Source organism: Cetorhinus maximus, chromosome 24 (assembly GCF_964194155.1).
Source record: "Cetorhinus maximus chromosome 24, sCetMax3.hap1.1, whole genome shotgun sequence".
Lineage (NCBI taxonomy): Eukaryota > Metazoa > Chordata > Chondrichthyes > Lamniformes > Cetorhinidae > Cetorhinus > Cetorhinus maximus.
In genome coordinates, this window is record NC_135902.1 from 4,153,347 (window position 1) to 4,166,601 (window position 13,255).

At 39.3% G+C, this 13,255-nt stretch overlaps 1 protein-coding gene across 1 annotated transcript in view; it reads right to left on the minus strand.

Moving 5' to 3' along the window:
- cox10 (cytochrome c oxidase assembly factor heme A:farnesyltransferase COX10) overlaps positions 1-13,255 on the minus strand; it is a 130,344-nt gene that overhangs the window by 74,870 nt on the left and 42,219 nt on the right. The window lies entirely within an intron of this gene.

The window sequence follows — 13,255 nt, forward strand, 5'->3', positions numbered from 1 at the left end:
CGGATGAAGGACTGCAGACAGACCGAAAGGTAGCAAGGTCATGACGTACTGATTTAGCGAGTTAGTTTAATCTTAGGTGTCTGGGATAAAATTTATCCTCAGCTTATACCATCCAAACCGATAAACCAGTCATTTACATCATTCATGTTTATGAGGCCTTGAAGTGTGCAAATTGGTTGCTGCATTACATCAATGACTACATTTTGAAAGCGCTTCATTGGCTGTATCCTGAGGACGCAACAGGTGCTGTAGAAATGCCTGTGCATTATCTGAATCTTGAGATCATTCTGTATCCCTCGATCTGTTAACATTATTTATTTGATATATTTGTTTTCTGTTTGCCGTTTGGGGATGTTTATAGCAGTGACATCAGACCTGAAGATACTTGAATTATATGGCTGGGTTTGTGGATATTTAACCCGGTTACCTGTAAGTGCATACTACAGGAAAATGCAGCATCTTGTAAATATTGTGTTTTATTTTCTTCTTGGGATACAATAAGCAAGGAAAAAAAAATACAGAAAGATCCATGTAACTTCGACTTTAAACATAACAGGTTAAGTAATGAGAGCTGAAAAGAGAATCATTGGTTGAACTGAATAATTTTGTGCTGCCTTCCTTTTATTAGCAAGAGTCATCACAATGAGGTGCAAAACATTCAGCATGTTCAATTTCTATTTATTTGAAAATATATTAACTGATTAATGATCAAATAATGTTTAAATGTAATTTAACTGAAAAATGCTGAAATCTGTGAACTGATGATAGAATAATGCTAGATTGAATGCTTTTGTGCTCCTCTAAACTACAGCTTATCCCTTGTACGGCGCATTTAACTTATTCATGAAAAACCGAATGTTAAAGGAGAACATACTAAAAGAGAATCACTTTCCCATAAGAAACCATGTAATAAGGGTGCATTACATTCCAGATCTGTAATTTTTAGATTAAAAACATATTTTGTGTGTTAATTTAATGTATTTGACTTTTATGTAATAATAATACATATCTCACGCGCATGATAGTGACTGGGTCAGTCAGTGCATCAACTACAAAGAGCTCAGGAGAAGCTAAATTACAGAATGTGCATTCTAATGTCAGAATGTATAGCATACACCTACTTGTATTTTGACAAGAATAGTATCATGAAAGGGAAAGAGAATCTGCCTTGTTCCAAAGTAGAATTTATTTTCTCATGCAGGCAAGGGCAGCGCAGGTTGAACTCAATAAGAGGGAAACTGTGCAATTTCTCATATATACTACAGGTTCTTATGCTTAAATTATACAGGGCATTGGTGAGGCCACATCTTAAATACTGTGTGCAGTTTTGGTCTCCTTATTTAAGGAAAGATGTAAATGCAGTGGAGGCAGTTCAGAAGAGGTTTACTAGATTGATACCTGGGGTGAGTGGGTTGTCCTTTCAGGAAAGGTCGGAGAGACTGGGCTTGTTTCCTCTGGAGGTTGGAAGAATGAGGAGTGACTTGATTGAAGTCCATAAGATCCTGAATGGTCTCAACAAGGTGGCTTTGGAAAGGATGTTTCCTCTTGCAGGCGGGTTCACTAGGGGGTACTAGGGGGGCAGAGATGAGGAGAATTTTTTTCTCTGAGGATTGTGCGACTTTGGAACACTCTGCCTCAGGAGGCAATGGAGGTGGGGGGTCACTGAATATTTTTAAGGCGAAGGTGGGTAGATTCTTGTTAGGTGAGGGAATCAAAGGTTATTGGGGTGAGATAGGAATGTGAAATTTGAAACACAAACAGATCAGCCATGATCTTATTGAATGAGGGAGCAGGCCCGGGGAGCCGAATGGCCTACTTCTGTTCCTATTTCGTATGTTCTGGACCAACACTGTCAGGCTGGTAAACTTATCGGTCAGAATTATTCATTCGGTTTAATTCATGCACAGCTTGGCTAAACCCTTTTGCATAGCAAAGAATACATGAAGGTTTGGGGGTGTGGGTGGGAAAGTGGGAGCAGACTGCACTGCCTGTGAAATGGAAGTGCACCTCCTTTTATAGCTTGGATTCTACTCACCATCAACAATGCTGCTCCCAGTTACTGAGTCCTTACTGCCTTCATGGGTTGGGTACCGCAAGATAACTAAGAAGCAGTGTGCACACTGAATATTGGCACGGTTCTGGACACATGCGCAATCATGAGTGACCAAAGTGATTCTTGATAAATGCGCCGTATCTGCACTAAATTCAAAATTGAGGTTGGATGGGCATTGTTATCTGAGAAAGCTCTTACTTTAAACCCGCTGAGAAACGAAAACATGTCATTAGAATGTAAACGGGGAATAGCTATTACAGTAAAATAGGTCCATCAAAGTTTTACAGAGTCCTTACACATAGGTGGCATGGGACAAAAGCCCAGATGGTTGAACCTCCATTTGGACATAGATTAGCTCATTATGAGTAGGACTGAACAAACAAGAATGTAAACTACACTTTAAAACACTGCAAAACATCAGCTCAAATACAGAACTAGGTAAGCCCACAACTTGAAAGTTCCATGGACTTTAAATCCCAGAGCACTCAAAGATGCCAAGAATACACTTTCTAAATGGTCTACTTTTAATCAGTACATCCCTTGCTAATGTTTATACAGTAGGTAAAAGCGATTATCGTGTCATAATCAAAGGCTTCAGATTGTTGCCAACTGTCATTGTCACAAATAAATAACTTTTTTTTTACAATTTAACTTTTGGCCAAATAAACAAATTACCTCAAACCTGGATCCTTACTGATGTGAAGCCAACAGCTGAAGCCAAGACACTAAACATGGTTAATACTAGAACACAGCTCGTGCCAACCAACACAATAAGTGCTATTTATTCTTTTATAAAAAGTGTACTGTTGCACGACCAACAAGCCAGACTTCCTTTTCTAATATAAAACACATATATCGCCTTGTATTACTCTATAACAAACTAGAAATCATTTCCACTATAAATATCTGACACCAACACCTGATGCTTCAGTTTCTGGTACTGGAGTCCATTATCTGACTACATTTAGCTAATAATCCCATATAAATGCAACAATTAAAATACTTAAAATTGTTCTTCCGCAATGAGCTCCTGCTAAGCGCAGTTGAAGTGATCTTTTAAATGTAATGCCAGCTACTTCTACAAGCCTTGATATTTGACTCAATAGTAAGATTTACTCAAGCACAAAAGGAGGCAAAGGTTTTCAATAGACCACATCAGCCTAGGACGTTTCATATCTTTAAAAAAAAATAGAAAGCCTTTTGAAATTTACTGCACTTATGTATTGTTGCTAAAACAATTAGTGCTGCTTAGCCTCCACTCTCAAATATGCCAGTGATATTGCTGGTTAATAAGCACTCTCCGTTCGTGCAGCACAGCATGAACATAGCCACTAAATGACCATATTCAGCTGTGAAGGACTAAACTACCTGATGGATTTGAACAACGCAATGACCATCTCTGACCTTGATTTTCCAATGCAAACCTTTTGCCTCTGATCATTTTTATGATTTGCTCCCCCCGCCCCCACAACCCAAAGTCTAGAAGCTTACAATAGCTATCTGCATGAATGGTTTCAAGTCATATTTATTTGTAGAGCAAAACCTAAGAGACAGCACTTTGCACATTGCTATTAAACTAGAGGCAGGATTTTGCCCTTTAAAGTTGAGCCCAACATCAGGGTCAAACGGGGGTCAAAACCCACACTGTGGGGGAAACAACCACCTGGTAGTGATATTCCCCGAACTGGCCAATTAGGAAGGCCTAAAAGTCTGTCCGGAGCATTGGCCCAACAATCTGCCACCCAGAGGCAGCATTCAGGCAGCTGGTCTAGTCCCCAATGTCTTAATAGGCCTTAAACTAGTTCAATTGGTTACCTGACAATTGTGGGTGGGTAACCTTGCCAACCCCCATACCATATCCAGGAAAATGACTAGGGGGCGGGGTGGTACTGTCAAACTGGCATGCCGGCCAGCCTCCTTGCGGGCTAAAAATCCTGCCCTGGGTCTTCAGAAATGTACACAGGTACGCTTCACTTAATGTGTATTTCCAAAATACATACTGCACTTTCTGGAGTGGAAGCTCAGAAATAAATCTCTCATGAAAACCTTTTAATACGTATAGGGTTCCCCTCTGCTCTATCTCAAGGACACGCCGCGCTAATTGTTTTTCAATTGTATTTAATTAGATGTAGGTGAAGGGCATTAATTGAGTTTTCACTTGAGCACATATAAAGGGATACTGAGGTGTCAGCTGTGGCTCAGTTCATAGCACCCTCGCCTTTGAATCAGAGGGTTGTGGGTTCATGTCCCACTCCCGGAAACCAAGAACTGTGATTGTGCTCAAAAGAGTTGCAATCTGTGACTGTTGATAACTCGAAAGAGTATAAAGGGGTACTGAGGTGTCAGCTGTGGCTCAGTTCATAGCACCCTCGCCTTTGAATCAGAGGGTTGTGGGTTCATGTCCCACTCCCAGAAAACCAAGAACTGTGATTGTACTCAAAGAGCTGCAATCTGTGACTGTTGATAACTCGAAAGAGTATAAAGGGGTACTTACTGATAATGGCAGGGGGAAGGGTGGTTCAGTTAGGAGTTTCATACTTGTAATGTTTCACTTTGTAAAAAAAAAAGTAGGACTGAAAAAAGATTGGCTCCAGCATATTCCTTCACCAACAGGCTTTCTGGAATAGAACACACCATAATGTCTGACAACAAGATCCACTGATTACAAATCAATGGCCGGTTACCAGAATTAAACATTTTATAAAGTAAACAAAAAACAACAACGATGCTGTAGTGTATGTCAAAAATGCAAATGAGCAATTTTTCTTTTAAGTTGTTGCTTGAAAATAGTACTAGTACTTGCAAGGTATTCATTTGCTTTTATCTTTTTACAAGCTGCTTTTCAAGTTCAGAATTCAGGAGGTACAGGTCACAAGTTGGCTCCCTTACTCTGACAGCAGACTTGTGGACCTGTCTTTCATCGTTATATGTGTCTGGTGCTGGGATGAGAGGTTAAAGTAAATGTTGGGAGCTGGCTTGTTGACACCAGTCTCCTGAAATCCAGATGTTCAAAACCTGTCTGAATCAAAAATATAGCAGCACCAATATAAAAGAGCTTTAAAAAAACTTCTATTTATACAGCACCTTAACACAGAAACATCACAAGACGCTTCACTGGCATGTGGGAGATGATGATCTAAGTGATGAAAAGTTTCATCAAAAGTTTGGTATTAAGGAGAGTCTTCAAAACAAAGTGGAGAAGCAGAGAATTTCAGAGAAGCATTTTCATATATTAAAACCAAGTAATACTGCTGCCCTGATTATTTAATAAACAGCGATCTTTGTTACTCAGCACGGCAATGAGAAAGAACTTGCAATAACGGCTTTCATAACCTCTGGATGTCCCAAAGCACTTTATAGCCAATGAAGTTCCTTTTGAAGGATAGTCAGTGCTGTAAAGTAGTACAACAGCATGATTTTAAAATAGGATACTGGTAGTGATAACAATTTTTCAAAGGTAATTTAAGAGAGCATAAGAAAGAAAGTCAAGAGAAATCAAAACATAATATTAGCACGTTAAAAATAGTTTAACAGTAATATTCTACTGAAGGAGATAGTTCATAGCCGTTGAAAGACAGATTTTCCAATACATTGATAGGTCAAAAAGAAAAATCTGCAGTTTGCAGTAATAAACCAGAGCGTCCAGGATACACTGTATTAATAGGTAACAGAATGGTTGCATGATGGAATAGCTGATGCAGTGCATAAGTGACCAGAAATGCAAACTTAGAAACACAGGAATCAGGAACATGTCTGTTGTCTCCTCGTTATTTTAAGACCCTCCCATTTTACAAGTTCATATGTAGACATTCCAGAACATGTGGGAAGTTCCTGGTGGATCACAATAAGATAGTAAGTGCAGTGGCTAAAAACCTTTAATCTAAATATCAGAAACATGTGCAACAGCAACTTGGGTTAAGAGACAGTTTGTGCTGTATAATTTTTCTTGCTCATTTAGTGCCTCTTACAACCACTGTTCTTCTGTCAACATTGTGGAAAGAGTTGGTTACAAAATTATCCTTGTTATTATGGGATAGACAAACAAGTTGTATGGGACCGGTCTTACCAGTCTCCTCCTCCCCAATAAAGACAACATTGATATATATATGACATATATATATATATATATATATATATATATATAAAACATAGCAATCAATCTCAAGATACTAACTTCAAAAATGTAGTGCTCCCTCAGTGCTGCACTTATGTCTAAAGACAGGCTTGATCAGAGAATTGAATGTGTGGTTCAAAGACTGATGTGGGAGAAATGGGTTTCAATTCATGGGGCACCTGCACCAGTACTAGGGAAAGAGGGAGCTGTACCACTGAGTCGACCTTCATGCTGGGACTAGTTACTAGTGAATCATTTAACTAGGGCTATCGAGAGGGTTTAAACTAAACAGTAAGGGCAAGGCTCAGGTGAGGTGAGATTTGGAAAATTAAAGAGAAAGGACAAGCCAAAAGTGCAAAGTGGCACTTCAGGTAATGATAACTAGAGTGTGACAGGAAGAGGCAGCATGTACAAACATAAGAATGCACCAGCAAATACGGTCAGAGTGGGGAAAATTGATAAAAAAGACAGAATTGAAGGCTTTTAAATTCTGCACCCAGCATTTGCAACAAAATGGATGAATTGATTGCACAAATAGAAATAAATGAGTATGACATGCTAGCCATTACAGAGACCTGGTTGTAAAGTGACCACAGTTGGGACCTGAATATTCAAGTGTATTTGACATTTTGGAGAGACAGGGAGAAAAGGAGGTGAGGTAGCTCTGTTAATCAAGGATGAGATCAGTACGGTAGTGAGAAATTATCTTGATTTGGATGATCAAAATGTAATAAATCAACAAATGGGGGCTTGTAGAAAGACTCAACAAGAAGGATGCCCCATCCATGGCTAACTAAGGAAGTTAAGGATGGTATCAAATTGAAAAAAGATTATAATTATAAATTTATTAAACTCACATCCTGTTGTTAATGAAAACAAAGCCAGCTAAAGTATCAAATGAGCAAGAAAAATAAAAACATACTGTAAAAGCTTCTACAAGCATATAAAAAGGAAAGGGTAGTGAATGTGAACATTGGTCCATGAGAGAGGACACTGAGGAATTAATAGTGGGACACAGGAAAATGGCAGAGACTTTGAACAAGCATTTTATATCTGTCTTCACAGCAGAAGATACAAAAGGCATCCCAAGAATATTAGGAAGGCAAAAGGAGAAAGGAACTTAAAACTATGATCACTAGGGGAAAAATACTAGAAAACTAATGGGGCCAAATCCCCAGGAGCTGATATCCTGCAAGGTAGGTCTCAAAGGAAGTGACTACAAATATAGCAGATACATTCGTTGCAATATTCCAAAATTCATTAGTTTCTGGAAAGGTCCCAGCTGATTGGAAAGCTGCAAATGGAACACTTATGTTCAAGAAAGGATGAGGCAGAAAACAGGAAACTATAGGCCAGTTCATCTAACATCTGTTATTGGCAAAATGCTAGAATCTATTAAGGAGGTAGAAGTAGGACATATAGAAAATCATAATAAAATCAGGCAGAGTCAACAGTTTTGTGAAAGCGAAATCGTGTTTGGCAAATTTATTAAGAGTTCAGGATGTAACAAGCAGGATGGATGAAGGGGGCCCAGTAGATAGTTAACATGGATTTCCAAAAGGCATTTGATAAAGTGCCACATAAAAGGTTACTGCATAAGTAAACAGCTCTTGGTGTTGGAGGTGATCCAATAGCATGGGTAGAGGACTGGCTAACAGGAAACAGAGTCATTTTTAGGTTGGCAAACCATAACGAGTGGAATACCACAGGGATCAGTGTTGGGGTCTCAGCTATTTACAATCTACGCGAATGACTTGGATGAAGGGACTGACTGTACCGTGGTCAGATTTGCTGATGATACAAAGATAGGTAGGAAAACAATTCGTGAGAAGGATACAGATTCTGCAAAGGGATATAGATAGGTTAAGCAACTGGGCAAAACTTTGACGGATGGGAGTATAATGTGGGAAAATGTAAGGTCGTCCATTTTGGCATGAAGAATAGAAAGGCAGAATATTATTTAAATGGAGAGACAACGCAGAACGCTGCAGTGCAGAGGGATCTCGATCGTACAGGAGACACAAAATGTTAGCACGCATGTACAACAAATAATGAGGAATGCAAATGGAATGTTGGCCTTTACTGCAAAGGAGATTGAGTACAAAAGTAGAGAAGGCTTGCCACAACTATACAGGGCATTGGTGAGGCTTCACCTGGAGTAGTGTGCAGAGTTTTGATCACCTTACTCAAGAAGGGATATACTTTCATTGGAAGCAGTTCAGAGAAGGTTCACTGGACTGATTCCTGGGATGAAAAGGTTTGTCTTATGAGGAAAGGTTGAGCCGGTTGGGCCTATACTCATTTGTGTTTAGAAGAATGAGAGGTGATCTTTTGAAACATAAGAGATTCTGAGCTGGATTGACAGGGCAAATGCTGAGAGGATGTTTCCTCTCATGGCAAATCTAGAACTTGGGGGCACAGTTTAAAAAATAAATGGTTTCCTCGTTTAAGATGGAGATGAGGAAGAATTTCTTCTCTCAGAGGGTCATTAGTCTTTGGAATTCTCTTCCAAAGAGAGCAGTGGAGGCTGGGATGTTGAATATATTCAAGGCTGAGTTGAACAGATTTTTGATTGACAAAGGATTCAAGCGCTATGGCGGGCTGGCAAGAAAGTGCAGTTAAGACCACAATCAGATCAGCCATACAGAGTGGCAGAGCAGGCTCGATGGGCTGAATGGCCCACTCCTGCTCCTATTTCTTGTGGTCATATTTGATCCCATGATCTTGATTCAGAAATGAGAATGCTGTCACTGAGCCATGGTGCAAATGAAATGGGAAGAATGAATGTTGTGACACTATCAAGCGACAATGCATCCATTTTAAAAGCTAAGAACAATTTAAACAGTATGAGGCTAAATTTAAAGAAAATAACAGGGTTTCAGAGTGCTGCTGGATTAGTCCATGAAAGCTAGCTTGACAAGTCAAAGACAACAATTGTACTTTTAAGTATAACTCACAGACAAACCTGAAAAAGATGGCTTAAATGATAGTCTTTCCTTCGTTCTATTCCTTAACAATTTTTCTCATTTTGATCACTCTGGAATGCTTTTGTTCCCAGTGTGATGATTATTTGTGAACCCAGACCTTGGCAAGAGATCCATCACTTTTACATACAGCTGCTCAGATCAATCGCACACGCATCCATGTAATCTTAAAATTATGATTCAGCCAGAGAATCAGTCACTAATGCGAACTACTTGTATCAATTCAAACTCACCTGCCTTACTTAAAAAAAATCCATGGCTATATTAAGCAATATTTATTATGAGGCTCAAACTTTAATCTTGTGCTATTCATACACTAATTCCAACTAAGTAAAAATTATGGGTGATGTGCTTGCAGCAATTGTGCTAAATTGGGTCATTGAGGGACTATCTTATTATTTATACATTCAATCTGAAGTAAACTGTCTGCTGTGACTCTGTCAAATAAACTTAGTGAATTCTTGGAATTTAGCCAATTGAATTGAGAAAAAATATACACGCTCCCCCGCCATCATTTTACTCGTGACAGTTTTTTCTGTAGAATCAGAGGGGAAAAAAGATTTGTTTCTACTCACAACGGTGGCAGTTTTACTTATTGCTTTGAGTAACACCAACAGGATAACCAACCCGTAAATTTAATCAAATGGATTGACCGGCATTATAGACAAAAAAAAATTAAGGAGTTCATGATTGTTAGTTGAGCAGTGGAATTAAATGGTGGTCTAAAATTCAGTGATTTATCGTATACTTTAAATCCTTGTTTTACAATAACTTATAGTTATATACCATAAATCATCGTATATAAGATGATCCAATTTTTCTGGCCCCAAGAATCATGTTTTTGCATATACTCGGCATATAAGTCGACTCCCCCCCTTTCAGCCACGACACATATTACACTACTCGGCATTAGTAGTCAGCCTTGATTTATCACCCCACAAATGCACGTTTTACTTACCTTGTAACTAGGTGAAAGAGATCAAGCAGGCGGTACGAAGGTGCTTGGGAGTTTAAGACATGCCCACTCTTTGCATCAGATACTGATGACATTTCAAAATGGCAACCACCCACAACCATGCCTGCAGTTCACTTTTATACTTACCACATAAGTCATTTTTGGAGGGATTTTGAGGCTTCGCTGGTCAACTTAAATGCTCTAACCCTCATGCCTTTATTGTAAATTAAATGTCTGAAGGTGCTTCACAGAAGCATAATAAAGCAAGATTTGACATTAAGCCATGTAAGGCGACATAAGGGCAGATGGCTAAAGCTTGGTCTAAGAGGTAGGTTTTAAGAAGCTTCTTAAAGGAGAGAAGAGAGGTAGAGAGGCTTATGGAGGGGATTCCAGAGCTTAGGGCCTAGAGAGCTGAAGGCATGGCCATCAATGGCAGAGCAATTAAAATCAGGGATGCTCAAGAGTCCAGAATTAAATGAGTGCAGATATCTCGGACGGTTGTGAGACTGGCAAAGATTACGGAAATACAGAAGGGCAAAACCATGCAGAGATTTGAAAACAAAGATGAGGGTTTTAAAATTGAGGAATGACTTAACCAGCAGCCAATATAGGTTAGCAAACACAGGGGTGATGGGTGAGCAGAACCTGATGTGTGTTATGATAGACAGCAAGGCTTTAGATAATGTTAAGATCACGGCGGGTAGATTGTGGAAAGCAAGCCACAAATGCATTGGAATAGTCAAGTCTAGAGGTAACAAAGGCACGGATGAGGCCTTCAGCAACAGATGATCTGAGGCAGGGTAGTCGAGCGGAGGTGGTAACAGACAGTTATAATGATGATACAGATGTGTGGCCAGCATTTCATCTCGGGGTGAAATATGACTCCAAGGTTGCAAATGGTCTGGTTCAACTACGGATGGTTGACAGGGATGACGTCGGTAGCGAGGGAACAGAGTTTCTAGCAGAAACCAAAGACGAAAGCTTTGATCTTCCCAATGCTTAATTGGAGGAAGCTTCTGCTTATTCAGTATTGTATGTTGGAGAAGCAGTCTGATAATTTAGCAACAATTGATAGTATTAACTCTTACTAGGTTTGCAATAAAGTTAACTCTGATTTAAGTGGTTTACTGGCCTTCACAAGTTTATTCCCTGGTTTGAAGTGTTCTGTGATTTATCAAAAAGCTTCATCTATTACTAATTAAAGGCATGCACTGCACCAACTCAAATTGTAAATGGCGGTAATATCTTCATATGTAGTTCTAAAACAACATCATGAAACCACCAAGGAATATTTTGACATGTTGCTATCACAATTACTTCATCAACCAAGAGATGAAAGGAAGCATCACTGCTCAAGGCAACCTGCCTCACTAAAACCAAGCAGACTTCACAGAGGCCGATCAGGTATTTATACGCCACTACTGTGGAATGTTGCTCTCTAGCACATGTTCAGATTGAGTAAAGTCTGTCAAAACGATTCCTCATGCCTTGAAAAACATAAATCTATATTTGTAGCTTTGCAGTCCTGCTGGTGACCATTGTTTTTCCAACAGCTGAAAAAATAACACTGAACAAGTCAACTGCATATCTGTCAGAGTAGTTCCTATGGCAAAGGAAATAAAGGGATGCTACCATTCATGAAAAAAAAAGTTCTACCTTTCTTCACATGCAACACATTTATGGCAAGAAGGTGTAACACACCCAGCTGCAGGTTTTGACCCAAAGCTAAGTACTAAAATGGAAATGTTTATGAAGTCTACAAAAGTAACTCCCATTTACGCTGCAGAACATTACATTCAGTTAAATGCAGTTCATTCAACTTCTATATTGGTCTAGAACTAGCACATCCATGAAATGTTTTCAGATTTCAATTAATTTATAGAATTTTAACTCTTACTAAAGCTGTCATATGGTGAATTCTACTGTAAGCAGGAAATCTTTAACTTGTCACCTAGCATCTGGGAAAGCAAAAATGCAGACCTCTACACACAGTACCGGTGCAAGGTGACGCCTGCAAAACAAATAGTTACATGAGCAAATAAATGGCAAACTTAATGGTCCCAGATATTTAGCGGGGAGTCTGGCAGACCTTCCCTCCTAGCTGCAAAGAGCGGGAGATAAAAACACAGCGACAGTCTCAGGCAGTCCTCCAGGTCCTTTTTAAAAGGAGGAAGTTTGATGGCTATTACAAAGACTAAAAAGTTAGAAATGCTGAAGGATAGTTAGAACTCATCTTGTTGAGTCAATTAAATTGACACACTAATGCGCAGAAGTGAGATATTTTTGTATTTTTACATAATAAGTATCAGAGATTGAATTAAGTGTGTTTGATTAGAACTGCTGCTCTGTGTAATCACCTGTGAAATAAAGCAACTTACTGACTTGTATTAAGCCTGGTGTCACCAAGTTTGCACAGAGAGATTAAAGAAGTGTACAGGCTCAGGGCATGAATATGTTCAGTTCAGGTCACAAAGTGGTATAATTGTCACTCCCCAAATTACTCTTATGCAAGTAGATACAAAACAATGTGAGTCAGCCCTTACTGTAGCGACTGCCACTGAATCCAAGTTATCCATAGCAAATCCAAAACTTGGAACAGAAAGCTGGATTCGGCTAGCATCATTATGCCGTCATTCAAGTCCTACTCTAGGATTTGAGCAAAAAATCTAGGTTGGCTTCAGTACAATCATGAGGGAGTGCTGCATTGTTTGTATGTCATCTTTCAAATGAATTGTTTTACAGGGGTCCCATCCAGCCATTTAGTTGGATGCAAAACATTTCATGGCATTATTCAAAGGTGATCAGGGAATTTGATGTTTTCATCTAGATTTTTGATCGCTCAAGGAATCAAGGGATATGGGGAGCAGGTGGGAAAGTGGAGTTAAGGCAGAAGGTCAGCCATGGTAGTATAATGGAGCAGGCTCGAGGGGCCGTATGATCTACTCCTCATCATAATTCTTATGTTCTTAGGTATTTAGTGCTAAACTAAACTAACTAGCTATTTATCTTACTTGCTCTTGGTAGGGCTTTGCAGGGCATAAACTGTCTGTCGCATTGGGCTATGGAGCAGTGACTGACTTCAAAAGTAACTCATCAGCGCTGAAACATCTTAGAGCAAATGAAGAACATAGAAGATGTTATATAAACAT